Here is a 25,629-nt window from a genome sequence, read left to right on the forward strand (position 1 = left end):
GTAGTCCCAGCACTTTGGGAGGCTGAGGTGGGCGGATCACGAGGTCAGGAGATCAAGACCATCCTGGCTAACATGGTGAAACCCCATCTCTACTAAATATACAAAAAATTAGTGGGGATAGGTGGCGGGCACCTGGGAGGCTGAGGCAGGAGAATGGCATGAACCTGGGAGGCAGAGCTTGCAGTGAGCCGAGATCATGCCACTGCACTCCAGCCTGGGTGACAGAGCGTGACTCCGTTTCAAAAAAAAAAAAAAAATGGAGTGGGGATACAAACATTCAATTTATGGCACCATTTATTCTGTTTCATTTTTTTGGTAGCATTTCTTATGTTTTCTGGAGCAGTGTTCAGCAGGTAATAGGTGCTGCAGTTCCCACCATAGGGTCCTCTTCTTGGCCACAGTGGATGAAGATCTGGGTGGATACCTGGCCTGGCTTGGCCGATCCGCTTCCCTCCTCTGGAAATCTGGTGTTAGGGGTGAGAGATTCTCAGCCTGTCTTGGCAGTGCCTGCGGGAAAGGGAAAGGCTCAAAGCCTGGGGCTGCCACCTTGCACCACATGTGAGAGGAGGCTGGGCAGGGTGGATGCTTGGGGGCAAAAGAGAAGAGGCATGCAAAGGGAAGCAGGGAGGAGAGACGTGGTGAGAATCCCACAGGGGTCCCACTTCTGTGGCACCTGATTCCAGGGCCGCCAACAGCTTCAGTCTGCCTGGGACTGAGGGGCTTCCGAAAATGCAAGAATAAAACAGAGAGTCCTGGGCAAGCTGGGATGGTTGGTTACCCTACTGTCACTCTTAGGTTTCATGAGACACTCTGATGTTTATCCAGTAAACATCCTTTTTATCTGGCATGAGCTACCTTCAGCCAGTTTCTATGACCTGCAGTGAAAGTTACTCTAGCACCTGCTCATCTCTGTTTAGTTTTCACCTGATCTGGCTCCAAGAGCTCCTCACTGGCTCTGGATCTGTGAACCGGGTCATAGGTGTCATCGTCTCATAGGCAATGGGCCTCTTGGCACTGGTCAGGGCAAAGGGGTGAGATGTCTCTGTATCAGTTATTCTTGATCCAAGAGCTCTCAGCCAGAGCTGGGCAAAGGCCGTTCCTCTGTTCCCCCATCCTTTGATGGGGGGAGCCACTGCGCACTCATAGGAGTGCCTGACATGCCATAGGAACTCAATGCATTTAGCTGCTCTTTTTACTGTTTTTCCTGACCCAGCCCGATCTTGTAGAAAGCTGGCTTCTAAGCGCCAATTCATCTGAATAGAAATGAGTAGAAGTTGATTATTTTGATCCTAGCAAAAACCAACAGCTAGCAGCCTTTATTTTGCACTTAGAATGAGCCAGACTCTGTGCTAGATGTCTACATGAGTTAGCTCATTTAGCCTTACAATAAACCTGTGAGGGACGCACCACCATTCCCATTCTACAGATGAGAACACTGAGGCCGAGAGAGGGTACAGAATTTACCCCAGGTCAAAGAGTGGGATAAATGGGTGACTTGTGCCTTGTACATTTTCATGAAAAGCTGTATACAAGCACCACAGAACACTTGAAAAAGAAAAACAACCCACTCGTCACACCCCTCCAGACCATCACAGTAGAAATTACCATGTGTTCAGGACGTGTGGATCCAATCCAAAGATAGGTGGGCCTCCTGCATTCCCTTTAATTCTCAAGGAGCCCATAGGCAGGACTGTTGTCTTAGTCCATTTTTTGCTTCTATAACCGAAGACCTAAGACTGGGTAATATATAATAGACAGAAATTTTTCTGGAAACTGGGAAGCCCAAGATTGAGGTGCTAGTGTCTGGCAAGGGCCTTCTTGCTGCATCATCACATGATGGAAGACATGAGGACAAAAGCACCTGAGAGTGAACCCACTTCTGCAAGCCCTTTTTATAATGGCATTAATCCATTCATGAGGGTGGGGCCATCACAACCTCAACACCTCCCATTAGGCCCCACCTCCTAACATGGTTGCCTTGGGGGTTGTTTCTAACATTCTAGAGGACACATTTTGACCATAGTGACTGTGATACTTGCTGTGCAGATGGAGAAATAGAGGCCCAGGGAGACAGGTGAGCTCTCCTGCCTGGGTGACTCAGCCAGTGGGTGATGGAGCCTGATGTCTCATCTGGACACTAGTCCCTGGCTCCCCTGCCTGTACCATTTTCAGCATGAGCCCTGCAGGCTGAGACCAGGCTGTGACAGCCTGAGTGTGAGTCAGTCCATTTCCACCTGTAACATCCCCACCTGTCCCCATGATTTGACAGGCTGGGTCACCCTGTCCAGTGTTGCTAATGATCTCAAACTGGATTTCAGTGACTCACAAGTGCAAATGTACACATGTGGTTTTAAGATTTTGGAGGAATTTAGTGATAAATACTGTCTTTGAACCATCTTTGGAAAAATGGATGAGGCAAATGGCATTTTCCTCAAGGTTTTACGCACACACACATACACAGTGTATAGCAGGAGCCTCACACTTGGGTGTGTGCATATCACCCTGGTGCTCATCTATAGGGACTGACCCAGTGCATCCTGGTGATTCCTTTACTTATATGTTAAAACAATGCCACCTTGTATTCTAAAACATTATTTAAAGGTAATATGGTGCCAGTGTGGTGGCTCATGCCTGTAATCCCAGCACTTTGGGAGGCCGAGGTGGGTGGATCACCTGAGGTCAGAAGTTTGAGACCAGCCTGGCCAACATGGTGAAACCCCGTCTCTACTAAAAATACAAAAAATTAACTGGGCTTGGTGGCATGTGCCTGTAGTCCCAGCTACTTGGGAGGCTGAGGCATAAGAATTGCTTGAACCCAGGAGGTAGAGGTTGCAGTGAGCCGAGATCATACCTCTGCACTCCAGCCTGGGTGACAGAACAAGACTCCACCTCAAAATAAAATAAAATAAAATAAAATAAAATAAAATAAAATAAAATAAAATAAAATAATAAAATAAAAGTAATATGAAACCATTACAAATATTTGAAAGATAGTAAGACTTTCCATCTCACTGTAAATAATTTTGTTGTTGTTTATCTGATGTAATCACAATCCAAGGCTACTCATAATTCTCAGTTCTTTTTTTGCTTAACACTACACTTATTTTTTCCATATTCTCCCTCGTTTTCATACTTACGACTTTTCATAACTGCATTAGATTTAATTTAATGAATGTGCCATTATTTATTCAACCATTCCCCCATAGTTGGACATATAAATTGCTTCCATGTTTTGCTATTTTAAATAATGCAGTAATAAATATTTTTACTTACCAGGTCCAGCAAGTAACATGAAGGTAATTTTTTTTAACTGCCTACTTTTATAGAAGCCAACTTTAAAACTTGGTCTGTGAAATTTAATTTAGAACTGAACTGTGACCTATTAAATAAATTCAGGAAACACTTGTCATCTACAAAAAATGATTCATATAATTTTTCATAGAAAATCTAGTCTGCAGATTTTCTTTGCTATTATCTTGTAGAAATTTTAATGACAAAAATTCTAGAACTAAAATTCAGGGCATCACAACAATTTTCAAGGATCAATGTGATAATTAAATCATTAGCAATGAAAATTTTTTCAATACTTTTTTATCTAACATTATTATTATTATTATTTTTTAGAGACGGAGTCTCGCTCTGTCGCCCAGGCTGGAGTGCAGTGGCGCGATCTCGGCTCACTGCAAGCTCCGCCTCCCAGGTTCACATCATTCTCCTGCCTCAGCCTCCCGAGTAGCTGCGACTACAGGCACCCGCCACCACGCCCGGCTAATTTTTGTATTTTTACTAGAGACAGGGTTTCACCGTGTTAGCCAGGATGGTCTTGATCTCCTGACCTCAGGTGATCAGCCCGTCTCTGCCTCCCAAAGTGCTGGGATTGGAGGGGTGAGTCACTGAAACAGAGTTCTCGCTCGGTCACTGAAGCTGGAGTGCAGTGCTATGATCTCCGCTCACTGCAACCTCTGCTTCCTGGGTTCAAGCGATTCTTGTGCCTCAGCCTCCTGAGTAGCTGGAATGACAGGCACCCACCACCATGCCTGGATAATTTTGGTATTTTTAGTAGAGATGGGGTTTTACCATGTTGGCCAGGCTGGTCTCAAACTTCTGACCTCAAGTGATCTGTCTGCCTCGGTCTCCCAAAGTGCTGGGATTACAGGCGTGAGCCACTGCACATGGCCCAGGATGACTTTCTGTAAGAGTTGTATTATTTTACATAATCATAAGCCATGTATGAGTATATCGGCTTCACCTCACCCTGGGGAGAAATTTTGTATTAGCATTTAAACATATTTTAAAACCAATACATGAAAAGGTTATCTCTTGTTTCATGGAGATTTCTTCTATTATTCCTCTAGATGATTTTGGATGTTCTATTGGTTTAGGGTAATTCTCATGTGTTTCAGAAATGTGTATTCTGTCTTTTCAAGTAAATCATAAATTTTTACATACAGAGATTTGCTTAAAGTTCCTGCATGGTGCCTAATATTGTGTTGGGCATATGGTGAACACTGAATACATTTTCTTGCTGTAGTGGGAAGAGGTCGAGTGTGCCAAATCTGTTTCATTTTGCTCCTGGGCCATCAGCTAGATTATATATCCCAGTCCTCTTGTGTTCAGTCTGGGGCCGTGGGATTATATTTTGGCTAGTGGAATATGAGTGAGAAGCAATAAATGCTACCTTTAAACTTGACCATAAAAAAAATCTCTCCTCCAGGATCCTCTGCACTTTATTCTTCCATACCAGCCTCAGAAGCCACGTGTTGAAGACGGTGAAGTCCTGTCCTGGAAGAAGCATTGATCCCTAAATGACTGCATGGAGCAGAGCAGAGGTCCCCTGCCCCTCCCCCGTGCATACCACCCATGACATCAGCAATCAACAGATCTCGATTAAGTTAGGCCTCTGAAATTTTGGGGTCATTTTTTACAGCATCTTGTTTTTGTTATTCACCCTATTTATTAGCCTGTTCCCACACTGCTAATAAGGACATACTGGAGACTGGGTAATTTATAAAGAAAAGGAGGTTTAGTGGCATTTTCAGGATGGGTTCCACATAGCTGGGGAGGCCTCACAATCATGGCAGAAGATGAAGGAAGAGCAAAGGGGCTTCTTACACGGTGGTGGGTAAGAGATGAATTGTGCAAAGGAACTCCTCTTTATAAATCTGTCAGACCTCGTGAGACTTATTCACTATCATGAGAACAGCATGGGAAAGACCCACCCCATGATCCAGTTACCTCCCGCCGAGTCCTTCCCATGACACATGGGAATTGTGGGAGCTACAAGATGAGATTCGGGCAGGGACACAGCCAACCCATATCACCTTAATACGTGTACTAACCCATAGCCGTTGGGGAGCTCTAAGTCTCTATTTCCACTTTCAAATTACACTTTCAAGCACACATATTTACAAGTATACCCAGTTTGATACTCCCTTAATATATCATTGAAAGTTTTTTGGACGTAGACAATAGAAAAATACCTGCGTATTTGAAGCAAAAGAGACTTTATTGGAAGGCTGTTGGGGAACTTGTAGAAATAAGGTTCTCCTGAAGAAGTAGGCTTGCAGCAGACAGGAGTCAGGCAGTTCCAGAGGACCTTGATGGAAGTGCAATGTGGAGGTTAGGTGCAGGAGTTGGCCTGGGTTCATATCTTTGACTCTGCTACATAGGGAAGGCTTTTAACAGCTTTCTGCCTCAGTTTTCTGATCTGTAAGATGGCGATGATATCACTCATCTCAGTATTACTGTGAAGTTTAAATGAGTTGACGTGTAACAAGTACTTGGGGCCGGGCACAGTGGCTCACACGTGTAATCCCAGCACTTTGGGAGGCCGAGGCAGGTGGATTCCTTGAGGCCAGAAGTTCGAGACCAGCCTGGCCAACATGGTGAAACCCCATCTCTACTAAAAATACAAAAAAATTAGCCAGACATGGTGGCGTATGTATGCCTGTTATCTCAGCTACTGGGGAGGCTGAGGCAGGAGAATCCCTTGAACCCGGGAGGTGGAAGTTGTAGTGAACCAAGATCATGCCACTGCACTCCAGCCTAGGCAACAGAGCGGAGACTCTGTCTCAAAAAATAAACAAATAAATAAAAATTAAGAAAAAAAGTGCTTGGCAGGGCTAGGTAAACTTTAGTCATTTGCTCACATACCACTTTGGAAGGACAGACCTTCAGTCCCTTCACCCTCGAATCCCTTTGCTCAAGACCAAAGTTCTGAGGGGGAGTTTAATCGGCCGAGTTGTGACCATGTGGGCAATGCAGGAAAGGATGCAGCTGGAGGTGGCTTCAGGGACGTCTTTGGCTCCATCATGGGGGAGCAGGTGCCTGGATTATCTGCCCTAACGAATCTGGACAAAGGCAAACGAGGTTCTCTGAGGAGGGAGACATGCAGCCCAAGGAGCTAACCAAGAGAAGACAAGTCATCCAGTCTTGTCATTTTCTTTTACACATGGGTGTACATTATCTTACACTCTTACCACTTTGTTTTCTTTCTCTCCTTTAATTGCAACCTGCTACCAAAAGTTAAAATAAAATGAAAGTATTGAGATAGCTCCGTGACTGACTTTTGGTCAATTGACTTTTCATGTAGTGAACAGCTGCCCAAACAATTGCCTCTGTCACTGTGCAAATTTGCAAGAGTTTGCATGATCACTCCCAATTCCCCAACACAGGGCTGTGTGACAGCACAATTTAGTTCAGTGTTTAGCTCTCTGGAACAGGGAGGTTCTCATCCATTACAGGCTGCAGTACAAGCAGGGGTACAATAAGCAACCACCGCTTTCCTCAATGATGTGATGAAAGCAGAAGCCAAGTAGCTCGATGTATTGAACTTAAAAATATAAAAAGTTTTGTTTTCATTCAGTTGTAAATATTTAGTAATTTATATTCTGATTTCTCCTTTAACTCATGATAAGATATTTTTAATTTCCAAATGTATGCTTGTATTTAGCTATCTTCTTGCTGTTCTAATTTTGTTGCATTATGGTCAGGAAAATGTGGTCTGGACAGTGTCAATCGTATAGTGGATTTTGTTGAGACTTCTTTGTGGCCTAATATGTGGCCAGTTGTTTTTTTTTTTTTTTTGCAAATGTGCCACACGTGGTTAAAAGGAATGTGGATTATTTGTTTTTTAGGAGAGTTTTTATTTTTAAATAGATAATCAAGGTTCTCAATGTCATTGAAATCTAGCTTCAATTAACAATATGCTAGATCTCTCAAACCTTAGGATGTTAGTCAGTGTAACACTAGACAATGCTGCTGAAACAAATAAACCCTGAACTCTCAGTGTGTTGGCATCCGTATCATAGTCTGGTGCAGGGCAGGGGTTCTCCTTGGGGGCCCTTGTCCAACAGTGATTCAGAGATCCTGGAGGTTTCCATCTTTTAATTCTGCCATCTCAGAGTTTTTCCACTTGTAGCCATGTGGATGAGAAGAGAGGGAACGTAGCTTGCACCTGCCTTTGATAACCTTGGCCTGGAAGTGATTTCTTACATTCCTATTGGTGGAAATGCAGTCCCATGGTTCCAAACTAACTGCAAGGGAGGCTGGGAAATGTAGTCTTTCTGCATGTCCAGGAAGAGGAATGGTGTGAACACAGCATTGTCTCTGACACACTAAACATGTGCTAAAGAGTTCTTACACTTATAGGAGGTTTGTCTGTCCTGTGTAACTTTCTCAGTTTTTGCTTAGATAGTTTTAAGCAATGTCGTTTGGTGCATTCAGCTTGATGATTATTATGTCCTCTTGGCAAAGTAGTTAAGATTCCCATCAGTATGAATGAAAGTGTTTTACAGATAGGTCAGAGAATGTTAATACTTTAAAGGGCCTTTCTATTCCTCCACTTTACAGATAAGAACCACTGAGTCCTAGAGAGAGGAAGTCATGGGTCTCACTCATGACTGACAGGATTGAAACCAACATTGCAGTAACTTTGCCTTTCCCTGATCATGTTGTTCCCCCTCTGTCTTCACTCTGCTGATTTCTTCACTTGCTTCATACAGACCTCCCAGTGCCAAGTATATAAGGAGTGATTAATCTGAGCTTCTCCAGAAAGTCCATTCCTGGTTGGCACTGGGAATAAGAAATCTCAGAGTATAAAATAACATCAAGTGGTAGCACTTTTGTGAATGGCTCCCAAATTAGTTCCTTTACCATTTTTTTTTTCATGAAGCACAGTTGCACAACACACGCTTAACCTGAGATGAAGCACATATTAGAGAAAGGTTCTCTCTATAGCATTATCTATTACTCTAATGAGCATGAAAAAGAGGAGAGGGGACATGCTCTCTCTAGCTATTATTACCTCCACCATAGAGTTGACATACACAAGCTCATTATTGCATTATGTTTTATTCAACAAAATAACTTTAATGTTGTAGCTTAAATTGAATTCTCTAAAACATCTTTATCTCCAGCATAATGTGCCTCAAGTGTCTTCTTGGTGCCTGCATTTTCTCCAGAATTATAGTGCTGAAGCTATGGAAATGGTGAAATTATATGCAATCTGCAAAACAATGTGGCTATAACGTGGTAATTGGCCTTCCACATAATTAAAGGAACATTTCCTCATCAGAGCTGTTCCATCCGAGACCCAAAGGCTATCGTTGTACAAATCACCCACTTAGGAAAACCTTTATTCCCAGTAGCCTATAAAAATCTGGTTATGCAAACAGATTTGCTTATTCAGTAACATTAATGGCTCCTCATAGTTAAAAAGTCATCAAGGTGATTGACCTATAATCTGTGTCCTCTATGACCAAATGTCATTTTTATTTTGACAGTTGGGAGCCTTTTGACTCTTTCACAGCTGGTATGAAGACACAGGGAGAGAAATCTCAAAAACCAACAACCTGTGTATTCCCAGCCTATTAATCAATAGAGAATCACTTCAACTGGATTAGGGTCTTGTACCTGGCGGAAAGGCTCTTACGGACATTGGAATTGGATTTTTACACTTGATATGACACCTCCTTGAGTCAGATCAGATTCGTGTTTGATAGACTCTTGCCGAAAAATTGCTCCAGGGTCTGTGCAGTAGCTAAAACCTTTTTGTTGTTGTTGTTGTTGCTTTAAAAGCAGCATTAAGTGTTTTCATTAAGACCTTCCCAGCAGTTATTTTATTGTGAATATAGTCTTTAGTTCTGGTCCTAGATAACTCATACCGAGGAAACCTCTAACAAGTGTTTTATTGGAAGACGTCTGACGGATGGTTGGTTTTAATCACAAATCTCTTCACTTTTTCTGTCCCCTGTGTTCTATCCTCCTTTGTCTACACATTATTCAGGGAGGATTCACCTATTCCCAAAGTCCTTTCCTATTTATTTCCATTCCAGAGCTCTCTGTGTAACTTTAGGCTGATGAATCCAACTACCCACTGGTTATCTCCACTTCGCTGTCTGTCTTGCATTGACCTCACCTTACCTTTCCTCTCCTGATTTCTCTTCTGCCTGGGCTCACTACGTCAGATTCACACCACCATCCACCCAGCTTCTAAAACACCTGGGCCTCATCCTGCATTCCTCCCTCTTTCTTAGTCAAGTTAGTCTACCCTCTCCTCTCCATCCACACTGCCACAGCCTTGGTCCAGCCAACCATCTTGTCTCACTTGGTGTATTGCAGCCTCCTATCCGGTCTACTCACCTCCCACTCTCCTACAGCCAGACTGCTGTTTTTTATAGCACAAAGTGGATCATTACTCCCCCACCTAAAAACATCTACTGTCTCCCTTTGTCTTCAGGATAAACATGACAAAGAGCCTTTAAGATTTGGCTCCAACTTACCTCTACATTAGTCACTTTTTACAATTATATGAACATCTCTCAGCTCCTCACCCTCTCACTTTTCGATTTTTGCACATGCTCTTCCCTCTGTTGGGAATGATCTTCCACACCTCTCCTAATGACCTGGCTAATTCCTACCATTTTCTAGTCTTCAACTTAGGAGTCCTCTGATGGGGAAGTATTTCTGACCACCTGAAATAGATTGGATGCCCACCCACCCTCCGGCTTTTTTTTTTTTTTTTTTTTTTTTTTGAGATGGAGTTTCGCTCTGACCACCCAGGCTGGAGTGCAGTGGCGCTATCTAGGTTCACTGCAATCTCCCCTTCCTGGGTTCAAGAAATTCTCCCACCTCAGCCTTCCGAGTAGCTGGAATTACAGGCGCCCACTACCATGCCCGGCTAATTTCTTTGTATTTTTAGTAAAGGCAGGATTTCACCATGTTGGCCAGGCTGGTTTTGAACTCCTGGCCTCAAGAGATCCACCCACCTTGGCGTCCCAAAGTGCTGGGATTACAGGCGTGAGCCACCACACCTGGCCAATTGCGCGCCCCTTCTATGTGCTCCCACTGCCCCAGCCATACTGTCACCATAACTCTTACCATTTTGAGTTGAAAATGATTTTTTTTTTTTTTTTGCTTTTTATTTCCCTCATCAAGTCCAAAGCTCATTGAAAAGAGGATGGTGGTTGTTCACTGTTGTACTCCCTGCCCCTAACCTTTGACTCAGTGTCCTGAGGTCTGCTCTAGAGCTGTGCACACATGTTCAGACGTTGGAGCACATCTTGTCTAGCACCTCTTTTGAGGCGACTTGGAGAAAAGTCAGTAGGTACTTCCCCAAGGATGAAACAGGAGCTTCACCTGAATCAGGAGTTCTTCAACTTCAGACTGCATTGGAATCCTCTGAGAGGCTGTAAAAAATACAGTCTCCTAAAGCCCACTCTTTAAGAGTCAGTGAGTTACTACCTTGTCAAAATATATATAGAATCAAGCCGGTCTTCAGCGCCAGCCTGGTCTGAGCCAGTGTGGACTCCCACCAGCAGAATCTCCCTGCTGGTCTCCTTGCTTCTGCTCTTACCTTCTTATCATCCATTCAAGTAGGCAGGGTGATCCTTTTCCAAAATTTAAAAAAGTTTTTTTGAGATGAAGTCTCGTTCTGTTGCCCACGCTAGAGTGCAGTGGTGCTATCTCAGCTCACTGCAGCCTCTACCTCCTGGGTTCAAGCCATCCTCCCACCTCAGCCTCCTGGGTAGCTGGGACCACAGGCATGCACCACCACACCCAGCTAATTTTTGTACTTTTTGTAAAGACAGGGTCTCGCTATGTTGCCCAGGCTAGTCTTGAACTTCTTTGTGTGCCCACCTCAGCCTCCTGCATTGTTAGGAAGCCTCTCTTCTAGGGATTTTGGTGCAGAGGCCTGGGTGCCTCATGTCTCCTCCTATCTCTCTCTCTCTCTCTCTCTCTCTCTCTCTCTCTCTCTTTTTTGTCTTTCTCTTTGCCTTATAGCTGCCCCGGGGGCTAGACTCTGCCTTAGGCTTCCCTCTGACTCCTGTTTGCTTTTACACTGAGGCTGTTTTAAGTTGCACCTTGATCTGAAGCCTTGGGCTTCTGTTCCTATTGCTTGCTTTTGTTGGAAGGGCTGTGCAGCTTCTCCACAAATTGCAAAGGCGCCCATGAGTTTCCAAGCCCCCAACAACGAAACCAGATGACAAACAAGGATGCAGGCCACAGCGGGGGAGACAGATTTCATGTCCACACAGAGACTCCAAGATGCTGAACTGAAATCCACCCTGAAGCCTGTTTTCTCTCTCATTTAAGTTCAGTGTCACCGGGGGGCTTGCAGGGCAGGGCTGGTTACCATTCACAGGGCAAAGATGCTTTGAAATGTCAACTGAGAGTGGTGTGGTGGTTGACAGATGGCGTGTCAGAACATAGACGAACGTGGAAAGAGAAACTCACCCGTTGAGGGGAGTGCGTGAGGCTGGCAGCCACACAGAGGGCTTTTCCCGCGAGCTCTCACATAGATGCAAACAGCCAGGAGGTTTTGCTTTCTGAGCCTGAGTGGAACCATGTTCCTCCCTGCACATTGCCGCTCTGCAGAAAATGTTTATTCCTGTTGCATTGATTAAAAGTGCTTACCAAAGGGGTTTGAGGGGAGTGGTGACAGTGTGAGTTATGGCTCTGCCGGCTGCCGGTGGGGCCAGCCGCTCTGCACAGCTGTACAAGGGTGTTTTGAAAAGTGGCTCAGCCGGCCAGGAGTGACTGGGTGTAAATGTTGCTGCCACAACATCTTGTAGCCTGATTGGGGCCATATTTGCAGAGCCCCTAAACCACTACACTTGTTCAGGCTTAAAAATAAGCTTACTTTTTTTTTTTTCTTTATGAGATGGAGTCTTGCTCTGTCGCTGGGTTGGAATGCAGTGGCATGATCTCGGCCCACTGCAACCTCTGCCTCCCGGGTTCAAGTGATTTTCCTGCCTCAGGCTCCAGAGTAGCTGGGACTACAGGTGTGAATCATGCCCAGCTAATTCTTGAAGTTTTACTAGAGACGGGGTTTCGCCATGTTGGCCAGGATGGTCCGACCTCTTGACCTCGTGATCTGCCCGACTCGGCCTCCCAAAGTGCTGGGATTACAGGTGTGAGCCACGGTGCCTGGCCAAACATAAACTTACTTTCTTACCTCTTCTGCTGAACTCTATTTGCTTCTTTTCCCAAATGTCTCTTCCAGAAGAGGTTTTACCAACAAAGTTACCCAATGCCCTTCCCTAGTCTTTCCTTGCAACTGGCTCTCAGCAGGGGGTGGTAGGAAATCCTTGACAGAACCAATTTACATGACTGTTTGGAGGACTCTGGCTAGCCCTAGGAGGTGTTTGCATTTTTAAATTGGTAACTAGTTATCTCAAATGAGTTTCTAATTAGTAGAGCTTCAGGCATTGTAAGGAAATGAAGTGAAAATATGCAAATATTGTGGGGGAAGACTCCCCCGACCTTGCCTGCCCCTCTAGTGGCGTTTACTTTTCCTAGCATCTTTTCTTTGAGTCCGGTGATTTCTTTCTTTCTTTCTTTTTTTTTTGAGAAGGAATTTCACTCTGTCACCCAGGCTGGAGTGCAGTGGCACAGTCTCCGCTCACTGCAACTTCCTCCTCCTGGGTTCAAGTGATTCTCCTGCTTCAGCCTCTCGAGTAGCTGAGACTACAGGTGCTTGCCACCATACCCGGCTAATTTTTTGCAGTTTTAATAGAGGCAGGGTTTCACCCTATTAGCCGGGATGGTCTTGATCTCTTGATCTCGTGAGTCCAGAGATTTTTCTAAACTTGCAGTGGGGTTCCCAGGGGTGGTAATTTTGAAGTGGGGTTTGTAAGTTAGGACAGACTGGCGAAGTCATACAATATGCTGTTTGCTGAGGCAGATTGTATTCTCTGAAGATGGCCAAAATATCATCTCCCATCCTGTGGGTCCTTTTAGAAGCTTGTCTCACACCCATCAAGAGGCAAAGTACCAATCTCCTCTTGAACCTGAGCAGGATTGAGACCGTTTGCACAAATAGGATGTAGTGGCAGTGGCTTTATGAGACTTCAAAGGCCAGGTTAGAAGAGATTGTGCAATGTTTTCCTGGTTCTCTCATTCTTGGCACATAGCCACCATGCTGTGAGGAAGCCCAAGCAGCACAAGGCAAGACCCAGGTGGAGAGGAACCAAGGCCCTCTGGTGCACAGCCCTGGCTAAGCTTTCAGCTGACACCAGCATCAACTCTCCAGCCCATATGAAAGATTCACCTTGGCTGGGCGTGGTGGCTCACACCCATAATCCCAGCACTTTGGGAGGCCAACGTTGGTGGATCACTTGAGGTCGGGAGTTTGAGACCAGCCTGGCCAATATGGTGAAACCCTGTCTCTACAAAAATACAAAAATTAGCCAGGCTTGGTGGCAGGCACCTGTAATCCCAGCTAACCAGGAGGCTGAGGCACAGAAGTATCCAGTATTGCTTGAACCTGGCAGGTGGAGGCTGCAATGAGCCAAGATCGCTCCACTGCACTCCAGCCTGGGTGACAGAGCGAGACTCCATCTCAAAAAAAAAGATTCAGGCCGGGCGCGGTGGCTCAAGCCTGTAATCCCAGCACTTTGGGAGGCCGAGGCGGGCGGATCACAAGGTCAGGAGATCGAGACCACAGTGAAACCCCGTCTCTACTAAAAATACAAAAAATTAGCCGGGCGCGGTGGCGGGCGCCTGTAGTCCTAGCTACTCAGGAGGCTGAGGCAGGAGAATGGCGTGAACCCGGGAGGCGGAGCTTGCAGTGAGCCGAGATCGCGCCACTGCACTCCAGCCTGGGCAACAGCGTGAGACTCCGTCTCAAAAAAAAAAAAAAAAAAAAAAAAGATTCACCTTCACCTTGAGAGTGGTTCCTCCAAGCCCTGGGAAGAACAGAAATGAACCCTTTCCTTTGAACCCTGTCCAAAGTACAGATTTATTAGCAGAACGAATGATGTATTTTTTAAACCACTAAATTTTGTTTTGTTTTGCAACAGTAGAGGATCAGAACCTCTACTTTGCATAAAGCCCCCGCTCCATGGAGCAGCTAAGAGGGCTCTGGAGTCAGTATGCTCAGGTTCAAATCCCTTCTTCACCCTGCCTTCTCTGGGTGACTTATGGCAAATTCCTTAAACTCCTTGTTTCTCACATTCTTACCTGTAAAACAGGGATGATAATAATAGTGTCCACCTCATGGGTGCCATGAAGATACTCACTGGATGGGTGGTTGCGTCCCCTGGATTGTGAATTCCTTTACAAATACTTATGGAATGCCAATTACATGCCAGGCTATGCCAGGCACTGCGGAGTGACAAGTGAGCAAAACAGCCCTGTTCCCTCCCTCCTGGTGCTTACAGTGTAATGGGGGTATAAGGACATTAAACAAATAGACAAATCAATGTATCATGATCCATTATGATAACTGTTCAGAGGAAGTGACATTTAGACTGAGACCTGGATGATGGGTGGGGTTTAGTCCAGTGAAAAGACCAGGGAAAAATATATGCAAAGGCCCTGAGGTATGAAATACAGGACTTAGATCCCAAATCTGGGCTTCAGGCGATACCTTGCTATCTTACATCTTTCCTCAAACATCTGGAAGTGCTTCTTCCTGACACACATTTAAATGGTTTCTGGTTTCTTTTTATAGAATTGCACCAATGCCCACTGTTTGAAGTATCCTTGGGGCTGCTGGCTCTGAAAACAAAACACAAAGAATAAAAGGAAGTGTATATCAGTCAGGATTCTTGGCTGAAAGCCACAGCAGCTAATCCTATTTATGAAGGAAGGAGAGAGTTTCCTAGAAGGTTTTTGGGGGGTCACAGATGATCAGCTGCAAGATCAGGCTTGAGGAATGGGCAGGAGGAATGTGGGAGGGTTGGAACCAGCTGGTGGGAGCCATCCAAGCAGGGACAGAGCTGACTCCATCTTTGCAACTGTCTTTTGAGAGTCAAAACCCTGGTAGCAAACATCTGACTGGCTGAGCCCAGGTCTTCTGTGCCCTCCTGCGGTACCAGGAAAGATCTGGTCCCTTTGGTTCTCGAATATCTGGGGAGTAGAGTTGGCGATGGAGAATGGGCTTTGGATTTGCACCCTGCCAAAGACTTCTCCAAGACGGATCAGGATGCTAATGGGGATGTCAGTCCTAGACCAACACATGCCACCGTGGCTTCCTCGTGTTCCCCGGCCACCCTGATTTCCTTGAGAGAAGCAGGGACTCTGGAGCTCATTTTTGCTTTGTTCTCCGTCTTCTTTTCCCAGTGGGAGGCTCCATCAGGGTCTGAGATCTCTGGCTGTCCAGGACACAAGTTCCAGCCCCATTCCCAGGCAGTGACGCTATGTGAAGATGTTCTCACATGACATCACCACTTTGGACTCCATCCTAATTCACTTGTGGCTTTTATAGCCTTGGCTTCCTGACATGAGTGTACAGCATTTGTCATTTATGGGACCTGGTGCAGCCTTAGGGTTGGCCCTCCTCATTTCTCCTCTGCTGTGTATTTACATTTTGTTGGAAGGAAGCCAAAGCGTGCTCCTTTTGGTGCCCAGCACACAGACCTTGGCTCCGAGCTCAAGATGGGCGACTCTGACTCTCTGTCAATATGTGGGTGGGTTTGGCCACGAGGCATTTTGGGCCTCCTTGGGACGGGCTGAAGGGGAAAGGCAGGGAGACTAAGCAGAGTAGGGTTGGGGAAACTGAGATATCAGCTTTAATGAGATGATGGTGAATCCCGGCATTCTGAATTACTGTGCACAGAGCACATGGAGGATGAGAGCAAGCTTGGGGCTGGGGATCATCTCCAAGGTGTTCCAATCTTGTGGGTGGGACCGGCAGTCACAATTTCAGACAGCGCTTATCTCTGACCTTTGGTAGTCTGAGAATTGGGGAAATGTTTCCATCAGGGCCTGAAGATGTGGGTGTGGATGACAGAGTCCAGTCTCTTGGGGGAAGCTGAGAAAATCTGGGAAGAGGAGCATCCTGGCTTTGGAGTCAGGAAGAACTCATTTGGATTCTGGCTGTGCTGCTGACTTGATAAAAGTGACTTTATTTCTCTGAATCTTAGTTGTATCTGTAATATGGAGATACAAATAGAATCCATACTTCACAGGGTTATTGCAAGAATTAGACACTGTGATGCCTGCTGAGCTCTCAGCACAGTTCCTGGCACCCAGAAAGAACTCCAAGCATGATAGCCACTGTTAATAGAGACTGGGGAGGCTGTGGCTTGGTGGCCATGCAGGTGGATCCCCGGGCTGATCCCAGGATCATTACAAATCATTCTTTAGCAGTGAGGTGGGGTCTGGGAACCACATCTGGTACACCTGGGATTGTTTGTCCCCAAAGGTTGGATATTTTTAATGCCTAGCCAGAGGCTGCACGTTCCTTCTACAATGGCTGCAGTGACAGCTTATCTTCATCGGCAGCACCCTCAGACTCTCCCCGTTCTTCTTTGAAATTTCCCTTCTTTGGGATCCTCAGATGCTTTCCTTTTGCCTAGAGTCTTTGGACAACACCCAGGTTGTTTTCCTGACTCCCAGGGGGCTGCTTCTCTTTAGGTAGCCCATTGGCTAATGGCACCCACCATCAATGCTAAGCTGATGTTTCCAGACACCTAACCCCAGGCAGACCAAGAGGGGTGATCACGTGCTCCCAATGGCCTGGTTTCCTGGGCTGGGGTTGGCTTAGACCTCTAAGGAGTGGGGACAGAGGCTTCCTCAGTGCCTGCAACTGGGGAGGATGGGTGGCCGCAGGGTCTGACAGCCTTTTTTCTTGGCTGGTGAGATTCTTGGTTGTTTAAATTATAGCAAGTTCTTTGGAAAGTCTGGTTTTTACAGAGGAAAACTCTAGGAGAGAAGGGAGGTCTGTCAGCTAGGTAGGGTGTAGAGAGTCAGTTAAATCAGTTAAAACATGTGAACGCTGACTTCAGTGAAGGCCAGAGTGATGAGTATCTTGTCTTCATCTCTTCTTGGGGTGTTCTTCCAGGGTCCTGTGTCTAACTCATTGCATCAGAAAAGGGGAATATGTGGGCTGACATAACTAGACATTGGGGTGGCTTTCTTTTGCCCGTTTTCTCTTCCTCTCATCTCTATAACCTGGATTCTTTCCTCCTACTGTAGATGGAATTTTTGTACATGGTGAGAATCTTGGCAGAAATCTCCTGGCCTTTCATCCCTATGGCTTTGTTGCCAGAAAGGAAATGGACTTCCCTGTCCTCGCTTTTGTTTGAAAACTCCCGGGAAAGAGTCGTAATTGGCTCTCTTGGGTTATCTGTCTACCCTTAGACTGGGGGTTTGAGATACTACGACGGACTCAACTTGAGTCCTTCTACCGCTAAGAGTGGGGTTCGGTGCATCTATTACCTGAAGAAGTGACACGGCCACTGGAAGAAATCACCGTGAACTGAATCCATAAAACGGGTAATTCTGACAAAGCTATTTCCAATGTACTATTTTCCTAGCCATTTCAAGTCCTCTTTGGAATAAGTCGGGGTACAGAAACATTTATCAATAAAATATATGCTTTTGTTATGGCAGAAATGAGTGTGAAGTTAAAATAAAGAGACTCACTAAGAGTTACCAGCAACCCAGGAGATGCTAAATAAATCAGTTCTGCCTGATTGTTCTTGATTGTAGTTTTGAAGGCATGAGTGAAGATGAGATCAGGGTGAGGGTGAGTTCACAGGCTCTCAGCCTGGAGAAAATTTGAAAATGGAAACGCAGTACTTCAAATCACCATGAGAGCATCTCCACAAACCTTAACTGTGCAGAGGATACAGGCCGCATGGTCAAGGAGGTACTGATTCCAAGACTGGGAAGATCTGTGTACCAAATGAGGCGTGTATTGGTCAGGGTTCTTCAGAGAGGCAGAACCCATCATGTGTAAACAGATACACAAAAATGGACTTACTGGGGGAACTGGCTCATGTGAGTATGAAGGCTGAGAAGTCCCACGACAAACTGTCTACAAGCTGGAGACCTTGGGATGTTGGTAGCCTGGCTTGCGTCTAACGGCCTCAGAACTTGGGAAGATGATGGTGTAACTCTCAGTCCAAGGCCAAAAGCCTGAGAACCCAGGGGGCTGCTGGTGTTAAGTCCCAGAGTCCGGAAATCAGGAAGCCTGATGTTCTGATGTCCAAGGGCAGGAGAAGGAGAGTATGTCCCAGCTCCAGGAGATAGAGACACGTTCGCTTTTCCTCGGTTTTTGTCCTGTCAGGGTCCTCAACTGATTGGATGGTACCCACCCACGCTGAGAGTGGATCTTCCCTCCTTAGTCCAAGCAGACTCACACACGAATCACCTCTGGAAACACCTCCAGAGTGCTCATAGGCACACCCCCAAATAATGCTTTCTGTAGGTGTTCCTTAATACAGTCAAACTGACACCTAAAATGAGCCGTTGCAAGGTGGCTTCTCTGGGATGACCCCAAGTTACAAGTATAGTCAAACATTACATTTGAGGTCCTTACATAGAAATATTTTGGAAATATGTTTATTTTCTTGTCTGGACAATTCTATGTTGCTTTAGAGGATGGCCAGCATGGCTTTTAACTTAGTGATATACAAGATGGGTCACGTTTGCATAGGGGTGAGGTAGTGCCACATTTTTAATTAACTATTGATTAGTATGATTTGTGTATTGAGGTTAATCAGGTACAACAAGAACAGATAACTTTACTTGGCTTCTTTTAAGCTCAAGTACATAAATCTAATGCAGGGTGACTGTATATTAGAAACAACTTTTTTTTTTTGTCTAGAAGTAATCAATGCAGTCTCAAAGCTGAGAATAACAAGCAGAATTCAACCTTCTTCTATTTGTGCGAATCTGGGTTTTGTTTTCTTCTTAGGTTATGGAGCAAATGGGACATGTTTCTCTTTCTTGGAAAAACCTCACTATATACGATGAGCAACAGCCCTTTACCGTGGAAGGGACAAATGCAGTATTTTCCCAACAAGGAGTCACCTTGCATTCCCAGAGATAACTGGAGCTGAAGTACAGGGATTTGTCAGGGAAGAAATATTGTTGAGCTTCCTACTAACTCAGGAGTGTCTTCGGATTAAATTGGAAGGTCTTGTGACAAGGCTGAGAAAAATACACCAAGTGAGAGTTTTTGCTGAAAGATTACTGTTTCTTGATGCCAGATATATGAAGCCATGATTGCATTTATCATGAGCGTAGGCTCCAAGAGTGAATTTTAACCACATGGTTTCTTACCTGGCAGCCTCTCAAGAGATCCTGGAGTTCGCATCTTTCTGAAATCAAAGCAAACAAATAAACAAACAAATAACTCCCCTAGCTATCCTTTTAGAACTTGGAAATGGCTGTAGTTCTTCAAGCCTGGACAGAGGAAAACTGAGGAGAGGGCACCTGAGTGATCCAGGTATTTTTTCACTTGACACTCCTGTGGAAGTTTTGGGGCCTGATGGCATCAATCTTTGTGACCTCTTAGAATCCTTTGTGAGTTCCTGGATTCTTCAGATTATGCTTGTTGACCACGAGGTACACAAGGTAGGCCAACACCTCATCTTTTTTGCAATCCACTTTCTCCTATTTTCAGAACAATATGATTCAGTTTTATGTGGTTCAGGGAGGTCACATGACTCAGCCTCATCCAATCAGAGGACTCAATCCTTCTGGCCACATTGATTGGTCCAGGAATGGATAACTCTTAAGAATGGGCTAATCACAGCTTTCCATGAGTCTTTTCTCAGAGGTTGTGGGAAAGATGCGTTTTACAAAGTTGGCATTGAGGGCTTTGTCTAGGACACAGCCTTGAGACCGTGAGCTGTCGTCTTATGTCCATCTGGATAAAGCTTGTCTGATAATAAGGCAAAGTGGAGCTGAGGGATAAAGAGAGAGACATACAGCGGACCCTGATGACAGTATTTGAACCTAGAGGCAGCTAAGCCTGAAGCTAGGACCATCCCCTCAAACTTGCGGGGTACATAAGTCGCCAGCATTTTAACGTAAACTGGTTTAGAATTGTGTTTCTTCTGTTTGCAAGTTAACTTATTGGTTAAATCTGGAAAGCTTCAATGTATTACTCAATCCGGAGAAAGAGGGTGGTTTCAACACATAAGGCAGAAACACGGCCTTGAATTGTTTTCATGAAAACAGAAATACCCAACGGCTCCAGTTAGAACATTCCTCAGCAAAACTAAGAGGGTGGTGGAAGGAGTTTGGTGGAAGCCTTAAAAAGACCTCATCTTATTGAGAAGAGGCGGGCAGAAAAAGAAGGAATGAAAACATTTGGTGAGGGCAGGGGTTGGCATCTTTTTCCCATAGAATGATAGAGAAACATGTTTATGAATGCTTGGAAAGGGAAAGTCAATTCCTAAAGAGAAAAGGGAGCAAACAATAGCTTGTTCTAACCAGGGAAAAATGAAAATAGGAAATAAAGGAAAATAAATAACAAGCATGAAGCAGTATCAAAGGATCAAAATCAAGCATATCACTTACACTAAATATAAGTAGATTGTATTTTTTTTTTTTTTTTTTTGAGACGGAGTCTCGCTGTGTGGCCCAGGCTAGAGTGCAGTGGCCCGATCTCGGCTCACTGCAAGCTCCACCTCCCGGGTTCGCCATTCTCCCACCTCAGCCTCCGAGTAGCTGGGACTACAGGCGCCCGCTACCACGCCCGGCTAGTTTTTTGTATTTTTTTTTTTAGTAGAGACGGGGTTTCACCATGTTAGCCAGGATGGTCTTGATCTCCTGACCTCGTGATCCACCCGCCTCGGCCTCCCAAAGTGCTGGGATTACAGGCTTGAGCCACCGCGCCCGGCCTTTTTTTTTTTTTTTTTTTTTTGAGAGAAGTCTCGCTCTTATCCCCCAGGTTTGAGTGTAATGGCTGGATCTCAACTCACTGAAACCTCCGCCTCCGGGATTCAAACGATTCTTCTGTCTCTGCCTCCCAAGTAGCTGGGGATTAAGTCTCCTGCCACCACACCTGGCTAATTTTTGTATATTTCAGTAGAGACGGGGTTTCACCATGTTGGCCAGGCTGGTTTCGAACTCCTGACCTCAAGTTATCTGCCCGCCTCCACCTCCCAAAATGCTGAGATTACAGGCATGAGCCACTGTGCTCGGCCGTACTTTTTTTTTTTTTTTTTTTTTTTTTTTAAATTAAAAGACAGTGACTGTCAGTTGGGGTTAAAAAAACAAAATCCAAAATCTAGGTCTTAGTGTCTTCATCTGTAAAATGTAGATATAATGACCGTGGTACGTATCTGTGTGTGCATGTGTACATATGTGTATGGGTTTAAGTATGAGTACACATATATTTAGAAGCACAAATGAGTCATGCTCTATACAACATTGGGCAGCTTCTTTTTTTCAGAAGCCATATGTCCTAAGGATCTCTCTATGTTGGTGCATAAAAGCTTGCTCCAGTGTTTAGTAGCTGCGCATATCCTGCTTTATGACTATGTCATAAATTCATTTAGCTGAACCCCCATCATGGACACGTCGGTTGTTTTGGTTGTTTGCTTTTCTAAACGGTGCTGCAGTAAAATTTCCTCGTGTACCATTTGGGCTCACTCATGTGGATGTGTCTCGAGGATCAGTCCCCAGAAGTGAGATTGCTGGGCAGAGGGCGTGTGCACTTAACGTGTTGAAAGATATCACCAAATTAGACAGTTTAATTTGCAAATGTGTCTTATTAGGAGAAAATCTGTTAGATTAAGTCCACCCTGTAAATGTTATATTTGAGAAGTTCATTTATTAAATTGATTTGTGTTCTGCTTCTTCCCCAGAAGGGCTCAAGGAAGCTTATAGCAAGAGGCAAATCAAATAAGGCTGAAAATAATAAACATACGGACAAAAGCCAGTATGGCAACAGTAACAGCTAGCACATATTTTGAGCACTTACTACATGCCAGACACTGTTGCAAGTAATTTATATATAAACTCAACTAAACCGCACAATTCCATTAGGAAGGGATTAGCCTCTCCATTTTGCAGGTGGGGAAACCAAGGCACAGAAGGGTTAGATAACTTGTTCAATGTCACATAGTGAGTGGTGAAGCTTGGATTTGAACTCGGGCAGGCTGGATTCAAAGTCTACCCTGTTAGCCATTATGATATACTACTCCCAAAATCAGGATTCTGATGAGGAGGAAGGATGAAGCTGGACACAGATAGGTTTTTTTTTTTTTTTTTTTTGAGACAGAGTCTCGCTCTGTCATTCAGGCTGGAGTGCAGTGGTGAGATCTCAGCTCACTGTAACCTCTGCATCCCAGGCTTAAGCGATTCTCGTGTCTCAGCCTCCCAAGTACCTGGGATTACAGGTGGGTGCCCGGCTAATTTTTGTATTTTTAATAGAGATGGGGTTTTGCCATGTTGCCCAGGCTGGTCTGAAACTCCTGGGCTCAAGCGATCCACCTGCCTTGGCCTCCCAAAGTGCTGAGATTACAGGCGTGAGCCACCATGTCTGGCCAACAGATAGGTTTTTTATTATTGCTGTGATCCATGTATTCAACCCTTGATTCATTCAACCACCAGTGTATTCGTGCAGTCATTCAAGAGATGGCTATCAAGGGCAGCCCTTTGCCAAGAACACTGGGATAATAGTGCACAAAAGTCTCTGTGGTCCCCACCTCTACTTGCCTATGGGGGTCAAGCTGCTTCCTGAGTGCCCTCCTCAGGATGCAATGCTGTCCTTCCTTTGTGGGTAATGGGTCCCTCTGGTCAATATGTTCATTCTTGCTGCAGGGAGAGAGGACTCTTCGAGCTCTTGGTCCTCAGCCTCAGCATCACTGACTTCGTGGCCCTCACCTCATGCATTGTCAGCCAGAGCTTTTAGTTTAGTTGCTCATTGCAACCCATCAAGATCCCCTGGGAGGGCAGGTGGGGCAAGTTTGCAGACAGCCCTAGAAGCCTCATTCCCCAGACACTGGGCTGAACTGTAACCTCTTCACTGCTGAGGTGCGGTGGCCTCAGCCAAGCTGGCAGTGACCTCAGCGGAGTCCCAGTGGTCCCTGAGGGTGAAGGGGCAGTTTGAGGTTTCTATTTCTTGTCCCCTGGTGGGAAAAGCACTGCGCATGGGTTTTTGCCTTTTGGCTTGGACACATTGAGGTTTCCAGACTCAGTGTTTTTCATCTATAAAATGATAAAAATCAATGCCATTTCCACTTGGTCTCTTTGAAGTGCGTATGAAGCGAACATAACAAAACAAAGGAAATTTCCATTCATTCAACATGCATTTTTTTTTTTAGTACCTATGTGTGCCAGGCACTGAACTCGGCCCTGGGGTTGTTTTGATGAACAGAAGGATCCGGCTGTCAGCTCATGATGTGCACAGGCTGGTGGGGAGTAGAGGTAAATCAAACAGTCGCAGCAGAAATAATAACAAACGTTTACTGAGGACTTTCTACATGCCAGGTACGTTTCTGGGCCCTTGACAGGGTGTCAGCTCAGTTAATCCTTACTGCAGCCCCAAGACATGGGTGCTTTTATAATCCCCATTTTACAGCTGAGTAAACTAAGGCACAGAAAAATTAAGTATGTGTCCAAGGTCCTCAGCTAATAAGAGGAGTGGCAGGGGCTCCACAGGCCTGTGGCTCCCAAACCTGTGTCTCTGAATAAAACACCATCTTGCCTCTGTGCTATAAAGTGGTTCAGGAGCAAAAGAACAGGATTGAGAGAATAATAGTGAGAACCTCATTTATACTGGAGTGTTTGGGAAATGCCCTTAGGAGGAAGTGGAATTGGAAGAGGTATGAAGGAGGAGGAGCCAGGCTTACAGACACGGGCACATGTGTAGGAGTTGGAGAGAGGCAGAGGGAACAGGGCTCGCAAAGGCCCTGGGGTAAGCAAAACATTGAGGGCATTTGCAGAGTGGAAAGAAAACCCTTGTGTTTGGGATCGTTAGATTGGAGGTGCCCTTGAGACTTGGCACAGTGCCTGGAGCGTCAGAAAAGCTCAGGAGAGTTTAGCTCTTGCTGTGTCTTGAGAGAGGAAGAAGCGGGGAACAGACGTTGTCAGGGACGACTTGCTTCCCTAAGCCTGCAGCTGACCATAGTAGGTATCGGTATTAGCATCAGGCGCAGATAAATCCCATTTGGTCACCTCTGGCCTCTTTCTCCAGGCGTGGGTCCTGCAAGTGTGGGTTCCCTTTGCTGGGGAATCCTTGGGTGGGGGGCTTTGGCTCCCTCCCACCCCTTTCGAGGAATTCTCCTTTGTCAAATTCACTGAGTGTGCTTCCTTTTTCTCCATCAGTCTTGCAGTGGGAAGAAGGCAGCTCCAACCTGCTTTCAAAGCTGAGCAAATAAAGCTCTTTTACAATTGGTTCCATTGTAGAGAGAGCATTAGACTGATTTATTCAAATCAATTCTGGGTAAAAGCCATAAAAGAGAGCTTAAGAATGAGCTCTGTTTCCCCAGGAAACCCAGCTGATGGATGGGCACCTGAAGTGGGGCGGTGCGTGGCTGGCTTCCGAAGGGATTGGGGGCCGCTTGCACTCTGGGCAGGCTCAGACAGCATTTTCCTGGGGGACTGAGGTTAGACGTGGCCTCCAACGTCCCTTAAGCTCCTGGTGGAGATGAAATGGTCCAGTATGTCTTTTGTTTTGGCTCCTGAAGGGCAGGAGGCCTCATCGCACAGCAGCTTTTGGGAACATAAGCTGATGTCATAGCTGGAAGGATCATCAGATAACCTGCTCAGAGCCCCTCCTTTTTGGCAGTAGAAGGATGGGTGGCTAGAACCCAAGAAACTGGAGCAGCTTGCCCAAGGTCACCCTCAAATTAGCGGAAGACTCAGAATTCAAATTTAAGTCTCCCAACTTCCTTCTCCTGTGCTGCTTTCATCACAGGAGCCATATCCCAGCTTATAAACAAAATGAACCAACGGACTAACCCCAAATGACCCTGATGGTAAGGCCTGACATTTATCCAACTAAAGTCATGTATGCTTTAATTTTCTTTTTTTCTTCAGACAGAGTCTCCCTCTGTCACCCAAGCTGGAATGCAATGGCGTGATCTCGGCTCACTGCAACCTCCGCCTCCAGGGTTCAATCAATTCTCCTGCTTCAGCCTCCCCAGTAGCTGGGATTACAGATGCATTCTACCACACCTGGCTAATTTTTATGTTTTTAGTAGAGACAGGGTTTTGCCATATTGGCCAGGCTTGTCTCAAACTCCTGACATCAGGTGATCCGCCCACCTCGGCCTCCCAAAGTGCTGGGATTACAGGTGTGAGCCACCATGCCCGGCCCATGTATGGTTTAATTGAAGTCACTTTCCTTTACTTTGGTACTTCGTACTCATAGAGAATAAACAATCAGCACTGTCTTCATAAAAATTCTTTGTTGAGATCAGAAGAGAGGGGAAA

The 25,629-nt window shown here is 45.4% G+C and overlaps 1 long non-coding RNA gene across 1 annotated transcript; it reads right to left on the bottom strand.

Annotated features, from left to right (window-relative positions):
• Positions 1–250: 250 nt before the first annotated feature.
• On the bottom strand, positions 251–19,657 carry LOC105467819 (uncharacterized). The gene is made up of 7 exons (XR_979155.3): positions 19,519–19,657; positions 14,873–15,003; positions 6,154–6,350; positions 5,481–5,596; positions 4,679–4,782; positions 1,606–1,736; positions 251–507 (listed from the first exon to the last, which is right to left on the bottom strand). It is a non-coding gene; the product is annotated as an uncharacterized lncRNA (long non-coding RNA).
• Positions 19,658–25,629: the final 5,972 nt, after the last annotated feature.

The sequence above is a fragment of the Macaca nemestrina genome, chromosome 18 (assembly GCF_043159975.1).
Source record: "Macaca nemestrina isolate mMacNem1 chromosome 18, mMacNem.hap1, whole genome shotgun sequence".
NCBI classification, from domain to species: domain Eukaryota; kingdom Metazoa; phylum Chordata; class Mammalia; order Primates; family Cercopithecidae; genus Macaca; species Macaca nemestrina.